We start from the raw sequence: 9,357 nt of genomic DNA on the forward strand, positions 1-9,357 counted from the left end.
GCTAAACAAAAGACACAAGAGGTTGAAATAGAGTTCAACTAGAAGAAAAGACGGGAGGAAGGTAAGGCAAGCAAATTCGTAGAAAAGATTTCATAGGACATCAAAGCATTAATTGATGTTGTCCCAAAGAAAGGAAGGAAGAGAAAAGAACCAGAAGTGTTCATTGAGTCTATCACAATATATTTTATGTCTGAGGATGATACACCCCTGGAATTCAAAAGGGTTATAAGGAAGAAAACAAAGGAAACCAAGGTAGAGGCTAATAAGAAACCGGTTAGGAAAGTTACATTCAAGTTACAGGCATAGAAGAAAGCACCAAAAGTAAAACCTTCATCTCCATTCGGTACTACAAAAAGAAAGAACAAGAATGACATTGATAAGAGTATTCAATCTAGTAATGTAACTATCATTCCACCAAAAACTTGTGCAGAGTTAGTAGATGAAATAACTAAGGATGGCATGTTAAAGAATGTATAGTTTTACTATGATCATTTAGATAATGATGAACAAAGAGAGGTAAAGGAAGCAGTTTTGTTATATTTGGATATTTATAAGAAAGCCTTGATAAAAATTGAAGACCAAATACTGGTAGAATTGTATGATATGCTAGATGCTAGGAGACTATCAACAATGCAAGAGGACAAGCACATAAAAATTCAAGTTGTTATTTGTTTGTGTCTATTACTCGAAAGGAAATGGAAAGGATACTTGAGGTGACAGATAGAAAAATATTTAACAACAAACATAGAATAACTAGACCAATGCTAGGAAGCATAAATGAGATAATAAAGGAGACCCACAAGGCATGGGTTAAGTTATTTGAAGAAAACCAAGGTTTCTTAACTTCATCGAAATAAAAAATAAACACTGTAGACACCTTGATTGAAGGAAAGGGAAAGGGTATTATGGGTGCTTCACCCTTAATTTTCAAAAACATTAAGATAGAGTAAATTAGGCCCTCGATAGATACAAATATATAGGATAATGTTGAGATACCGACAAAAAAAAGAGAGTGAAAAGGTTGATAATGTACAAGATGCTAATGTTGAGGACAATAGTCCTCTAGATATAGATGTATAGGATGAGGTTATAGTTCCTTCAGAGGAACTGACAGTTACAGAGACTACACCAAGTGGCAAAGCCACCAGTGCAAGTGAGGAAACTATAAAGGATAAATCATCAGAGGAGAAGAAAGGTGAATCTGGTAGGGAACTAGTAGTAGGTCCATCATTATTTTCAATTAATACCTCACAAGTTGTAAATAAAAACATAACCGAGACGATTCCTACTGAACTCATGATGATGGCTGCACAAAAATTGATGAAAGAGGGATCTATGGATAAAGGGATTATTGATCAATCTATCACTGCAAAGACTAGTCCCAGAGTGCAAGATTAACAGACAAGTGAGCCCATCCGAAAAGCTTAATAAAATTATAGAGCATATTTCAAAGGATTTTCAATCCTTGCAACAGATTTTAAACCAGCAAGCCCTAGAGATATTTACATAGGTAAAAAGAACTACATTTGATCAAGTAATTGAATCTGAGAGAAAGAAGATTGATCAAAAAATTTAACTGATAGATAATTATTTGAATCGGTGTACAAATATATACAGAGTATGTTGTAACACAAATGTTCTTGCAGTTAATGTGGATAAGAAGATTAAGGAATTTTAGGAGAAAATTGCAAGCATAGCTAAGTCTTTTGATAAATTGAATTCATTGACTACATCCATTGATGGTCAAATTTTGGTTTTGGAAGCCCAAATTTCTGTTCTTGAGAAGGAAAAAGAAAAATTCATAAGAATAGCTATAATTCTTAGAGACTTGGTGAGTCCCCGGTTGGATTCACTCAGTGTACATAAGATGGAGTGTATGGATATGGTTGAGAAGCCCACACTGATAGAGTTAAGTGAGAAAGAATCATTTCCTCATATACTAAATGGACTTGTATCTATTTTTGGCACTTTCAAATTTGGTTGGGATACTTATCTTGAGCTATTGGAGAAGGCATATCCAAAAAAATTCAAATTAGTTAAGCTTCGATAAGATATTTTTGGGATACTCATTGTACAGTTGGATCTTTGGCATTCTTTTTGAAATTTTGATGGCATTGATGTCAAAGCGGGAGTTATATAGATATGAAAAAGAAAAAGGGAATTGTATGCATTAGGGGGAGTATATAGATGGAAATCTATGGAAGTATGGAGTATTTTGTATTGAAGAATATTCAGCTCAGGGGGAGCAAGCAGGATGAAACCAATAGATGAAACCATGACCATTTTTTAGATGAGTGTTGCCATCAATAAAAAGGGGGAGATTTTTGGCAATTGACACTCAATTGGTTGTTTTCACTATGTTTTCATTTATGGCAACATGGTATCTTGTTCCGACTTCATATTTTGGGTTAGTTGTGTATCGACAGACACTCCACCGATAGACACTTCACCGACATCAGCACTAATAGGGTAGAAGGAATTATTAGGTTATCGACAATGCAGGCCGACATCTTTTGGATCCGACATTGGCAATTGTTTTTGATATTCATGTATTTATGTTATCTAGCCAACATGTATATTCATATTGTAAATATCTTTGTAAGCCAAGATAAGGCATGTTAAATTGTATAGGGTATATAGGTTAGTTGGATTATATCATTTTGATAGTGGAAATAGTAATGGAGATGTGAATGCAATATCATGTGAATATGTATTAGGAAGGAAATGCAAAAAATATCACAGAGATTATGTATATGAGTATATTTTTGTAAAGGGTTATTCCGGTAAAGGGTTTTGGGTTTCTTAATAGACCAGACAGAGCTTACCTGGAACTATATTCTAGCATAGAAGATGCTATCTTAGTAGTTCACTCATTTCTCCAGATTCAAGTTTGGATTTGTATATAGTTAGTGATCCTCCTTTTGTGATTGAGTAGTGTTCTCTAGGTTGTAAGCCTTCTTGCAAGTGAAAGCCCCTATATTTTGTAATATCTCTTCATATGGCTCGTGAATTGATATTGTGGGTCACAAAACCCATCATGGTTTTTCCTCTTTGAGGTTTTCCATGTATAATTTTATGTATTATGTTGTTCATTTAGGGGATTGGCTTATTTGTTGCTTTACTTCTTTCAATTCTTTATGTATCGATATACCAGCTGCTGTATGAATGTTTTAATAAGGTTAAAATTGATCACATTGGTAGAACACCAATTCACCCCCCCCATCCTCTCAGTGTTCTTGGATTCCAACAGATTTTATGCTATGTGCCTACACTAATGTTGATTGAGCTAGTGATGTTAATGACCAAAAGAGCACTACCGATGGAGCATTCTTTTTTAGTAAGAAGTCAGTTTCATAGGCTAGCAAGAAGTAAGATTCAATGTCCTTATCTACTGTTGAAGATGAGTACATTTTTGCTGCTAGTAATTGCACTCATGTAATTTGGATAAATCAAATGTTGAAGGATATTAGAGTTATTTATGATGAGCCTACCATTAAATACTATGATACTTCTAGTACCATCAACATGTCGAATGATCTGATGCAACATTTAAAGACTAAACATATTTCAATCAAATATCACTACTTGATAGAGCAAGACAATGAAGAGAAGGTTAAGCTGGAGTATATATCTAGAAAGGAGCAAATAGTTGATATTTCACTAAGCCTTTACCTACAGATACATTTTTCTATTTTAGACACAAGTTAGGGGTACCCACCTCTCTAGATGAGAACTAGATGCATTAAGTTGCATCAATCTGGTGGTCTTCGAAGCTTTATCTCTTTATATGGATTGGTGAGTTGGTGTTGCTCCTCTAGTGGAGTAGTTTGTTCATCTGGTTATGTATTTCAGGGGGAGAGAGATTCATGTTTCTATATTTGAAGAAAGAGAATTTTGTTTTTTGATATCTTTGGCATTATTGTCAAAGATGGGGAGTGATCATGTGAAAAACTTCCTTTCATGTCTTGATCTTGGGGGGACTTTGCTGGAGATATCTTCTTTCTTTGCATTGATTGTTCTTCACATTCATATGTTGCCATCAATGCCAAAGGCGGAGATTTTTCGATATTGTTGGTCATTGCTTCTGCTAGGATATGTTGTTGTCATTGATGTCAACATATTCCTATGATTTGTTTTAGTTATTATAGATTGGAAAAATCTTATGATCTGGTTTGTAGTGTTGGTTTGTTGATCACTATTTTATAGAGTTCGGTATATCCATTGGTATATTAAAATGTGATCAGATCTTGTGTTGAGTTTTTGGGATATTGCTTTGGATCGTATTGTGTATCTTCTTTTTGGATGGATCATGATTTTGTGTTCCACAGGTTATCTTTCTTCATGGCAATTGTCGATTGGTTGTGTTCTTGAGCTTTTAGACGTTGATCGATGAAGATTTGATAAGCTATGTTGGTGCAGTTGTTCCTAATGATTATAACATGCTTGTTGATGTTTCTTAATTATTTCTTATTTGTTTTGGCAATCTGCATTGATCGTTGTGCAATTTTTTGGTGGTTTCTATCATCCAGTTATTATTTTCATGTTATGCAGTTTTATGGGTGGTGTAGCATGTAGCGATTGATCTTGGCATGAATTTCGATCGAGTTGTGGATTTGGGAATTTGTTTTAGGAATATGTTATGTTATATAAACTATTATATTGGTTGAGTGGTTGATCTTTGTATTGTGTGATGTAATTTTGTAATTAAGGGTTGAGGGTTTAGCCGAACTTGTTATCAAGGTTGATGGGTTGTATATATAGATGATATATTCATGTAAATTAGGTGTTAATGTTGTGTTTGCATTATCAGAGAGGGGTTTCTGTGTGAACAAGTGATTTATCCTTCAATGTTGAGTTTGTGGTGAGATTAGTGTTGTAGGGCAGGCATATGTGCTTAACCAGAATTGTAATTAGGCATTTGGAGATTCTATTCTTTTAGTTAATTCCTTCCAGATTTTAGTCTGAATCTTATTGTAAGTTAGTGAGACTTCCCTGAGGGTTGTAGTCTTCTGGACCATTATATTTGAGCAGTGAGCTCTAGGAAGTGTGCCTAAATGCATATGCATTCCCCATTGTAATATTTTGACATACGACTTCAGAGTATCATCTTACTGTGGATAGGTTCCCACTATGGTTTTTCCCTTAACCGAGTTTTCCATGTCAAAATCTTGGTGTTGTGTGTTGTGTTCTTAAATTGCTTATCCATTTTATTACTATAGCTTATCCGATCTATGTTTTGTGATTCATTTTAAAGTGTTTTCTAGTGAAGAATGATTCACCCCCCTCTCAGTTTTCCTTCCTAGATCTTGCTAACAATAAGGTGTCAAACAAAGCCCCCAGTGATATCTACAGTACACTATTCAGAACCACACCCTACAAAACCACTTGTTAGATAAAATCACAAAATTACCTAAATGCTTACTAGGGAAGTGATGAAATTTGTAGGTAGCTATATGACCCCTATTTTGGATTGCTAATTAGTGAGGTGAAATAGGGTATCATGTTTACCACAACGAATTATGAAGAGAGGTGCTGACAAATTATCACCACAAGGCTTGATATAAGATCAAAGCACATCATGGAATATATGGTAAGAAAGAGAACTAAATCATGATTCCAATGCCACCAACAATGCAGAAATCAAAGTTCTCCAACTCAAAATATGGATGATTGAAGAGAAAATGTAGAAATTAGGGTTTTAAAAAGTTCATACCTCATAAATAGTGAAAATGACACTTACATTTGTCTTTTATCACTTTTTGTCTTTTGTATAGTAGAGGATCCCACATAGCACTCATGATGCCTCAACGACAACCTATGATACCCATTTAGATAGAGATCCTATGATAGTCCATGATCACCAATTGTCCACTCGACAAGGTGAGTCCATTGAACCACCTACGTACTTTTCATTTACTTTCTATTGACCAATGTTTAACTTTTATGTAGGTAGGAAACTCTGATCACATATGAGCCCCTAACAAGGTGGCATGGTCTCAATTGGGTGCCTTGGTCCACCTAGGGCACCATGGTCCCACTAGGGCACCCTAGTCCTCCCAGAGAACCCTGGTCCTTCTATGACACCCTAGTCCATGAGAAGGATGACCAAGGGCTATCAAAGGATCAAGATTTCATTGTTGAGTTGATAGATTGGATTTGCAGACATGGTATTGATTGCTGATTATTGATTTTCTACAAATTACCATACATGTGAGAGCACATCGCTAGACACACGTATCGGAGTATGCAGAGCCAGATTCTCGAATTGTCATAGGAGGATAGAGAGCTACTATAGGCAGTAGGGATATGGTACATATGGAGCATGTCATCCATTATGTTCCATTGAGAAATGCATATGACACTTATGGAGAGATGGGATGCCAAAACCTCCACATTTAACCTACTTGTGGGGGAGATGATGGTCACTCTTGAGGATGTGTACTACATACTGAAACGTCCCATTAGAGGATAGACAGTAAGGTATCGGATAGGTTAGTCACCATCATCATTTAGGAGAGATAAGATGTACTCCATCGGATAAGCAATGCCTAGCAAGACAAGGGGTTAGATCGTGATCCACTAGTTACTACATACTGTATACCATAATAGTGGTGTTAGTTGGTTAATCAAAACAACAAGAAACTAACATACCAACTAAACTTTTAGATATAAAGACTAACTAAGCTAAACTAATTAAACAATCTAATCTTTCAAAGTGTGTCTCATTATTCTCTATCTCATAGGATTTCTCAAGTCAATGATTGCTCTCAGATTATTGAGCAACTAACTTTGGAATGACAACTCCAAGAATGAGTGATAGTGAATGAAAATAATCTATATGCAAGATGCACTTAAGATCTATAAAATTATAACAAAGGTAGTTATGATGAATATTATGGTATGATAAAGAAACAAAATAGCTATGCTAACATGATATATACTAAATATGATAAAAATGCTATACTAATATGCTTCTAAATGATTAAGATGATGATTAACAAAGAGATCCAATTCTTGATGAGATAGACTATAATCTAGATGTATGGAAACATGGATTGTGATAATGAAGGAAATGAGGCATATTTATAGAAGAAATGGGAAATTGGATGGTTAAGATTGACTAATCTTAACAAGGGCTAGGATTGAATGATCTTCAATCCATGTTTACATTTTTTATCAACTAAATGGTGACAATTGTCAACTTGAGATGGCTTGAGAGGAGAGAGAGAAGAGACATTAAATGCTTGAGAAGACATGGTGGTTACCCTAGGGGGTAAGGTTAGGGTTGAGTTAGCGGATAAATATTTTATCCAAAGGATAAACTCTTGTGCAAGAGTCAAAGGGATAACCATGGTCAAAGCATTTAATGCTTGAATAGACTGATGAGTTGAAGGATGGTTAAGTTAGAGAGAAAGTCTCTAACCTAGAGTTGAGTTTGAGTTAACCATAAATGGTTATGTAAGAGCCTTTAATGGTTTGGAAGACTTCAGAGGTTAACCATTTGAAGACATAAAGCCTTTAATGGTTATTGAAGACTTTAAGGGTTTCTTAGAAGTGACCCTTTTCTTAAGGATTGTCCTAATGTTTAGGAGATAATTATGCTTAACTAGAAGGGATTAGAATATTATAGAATAGGTTTAAGCATGCAAGTGGAATTTTTAGGAGAATGCAATTGGGAGAATTTTTGAATTTAATTGAAATAAAATGATTTATTTCAAAAAGGTGGGTTACACCTTGCATTGGAAGGATATTTAAATAAATATTGATTTATTTAAATGTAATTGGATTTAATTAAACGTAAATTTAATTAAATGGGAAAGGGGGAATTTAATTAAATAAATGTGATTTATTTAATTAAAGATTAGAATGTGGCCAAATAAATTACATTAAATAAATTGAACAATTTATTTAATTAATAGAGGAAAGGGGGTGAAATTAATTAAATATGATTTAATTAATAGAGGAATTATTTTAGTGGATTAAATAAACATTGACTATTTATTTAATTAGGTGGTCAGATTTATACGTCTACATTTTGCCCCTGTTTGAAGTGATGTGTGTGCACACATTAGTTCAAAGAAAAATCACCTAATGGTGTTGATAAAAAAAAATTGATTTGCCACAAATGTTGATTTGATAGATGATGATGATAATGCCCCCTTCAGGAGATGAATTGGGGATTTTTCGAGTTTCGAGTAATTTTTGATGATTTTTTGAAATTTTTGAATTTTTCAAAAGATTTATCACGTTTAACTTTTTCAAAATGTTTAGATTGATTCATCTCCCAAAAAAAAATGATCTAGGCTATCAATTTAGTAGGTTAGATAAGTGGGAAAGAGTACTCCCACTTAATAACCCTCTTTTTAATCTTATTAAAAGGTAAAAAGTGGAAAAGAAAGTTCATTGGAACATTTTCCCTCTTGTTATTGGAGAATAGAGCTTTAGAGAAAAATGGTGGTTTGGTACCACACCCACTAATTTGAGCATGTTAGGTTGTACCAGTCGCCCACCATGTATGGACCACTAGCAAGTGCTCAAAATCCATGCCATTTTGTCAGATTTTTGATAATTTTTAGCATGTTTTCACGATCTTGCCCCAAATTTTTATGTTTTAGCGCATACACAAGGAGTTTTAGCACTAGGTCCTTTAGGACATAAGTATAGCATATGTAATGAATAAGATAGTGCATAGTGATTAATTAGTGCATACACATTGGACCATCAATCTAGCACATTGACTCTGAAGATTAGTGCATAGATGTGTTTTAGCACATTTATAGTAGATTTTAGCTCATTTGCATGTTAGAATAGCACATAAGGGGTTTATTTTAGCTCTTGAGACTGAAAGATAGGAAAATATGATTTATTTCCTAGATTTTGATATGGATTAACTTTGATATGGGTTGATTTGATTGAGTTTTGTCGATATGGGTTTGATTGTCTTGATTGTTTTTATTTTGATATGGTTCTACACAGGATTGATTGAGTTCTATATTTTGATCTTGATATGGTTTGCAAAATGGGTTAATTAATTTTGATATGGTTCTCGATATGGGTTAATTGATTTTGATTGTTTGATATGGGGAAATTTGATTGTGTTTGATTTTGATCTAGATCTATTAGATCTCAATTTTAGTCTTTTGATCTGATTGATTTTTGATCTGGATATGTTGTAATTTGATTAAGATTTTGATATGGTGCAATTTGATTAGTATTTAGTTATGGTACAATTTGATTGTAATATGATGCTTAATGAGATTTATTTAATCTATGATTGATTGGATTGATCTTCTTGAATTTTAATCAATTTGATTGATGATTTGATTGGATTGATCTTCTTAACTTTTAATCGATTTG

Source organism: Cryptomeria japonica, chromosome 11 (genome assembly GCF_030272615.1).
Source record: "Cryptomeria japonica chromosome 11, Sugi_1.0, whole genome shotgun sequence".
In the NCBI taxonomy this organism is placed as follows: Eukaryota; Viridiplantae; Streptophyta; class Pinopsida; order Cupressales; family Cupressaceae; genus Cryptomeria; species Cryptomeria japonica.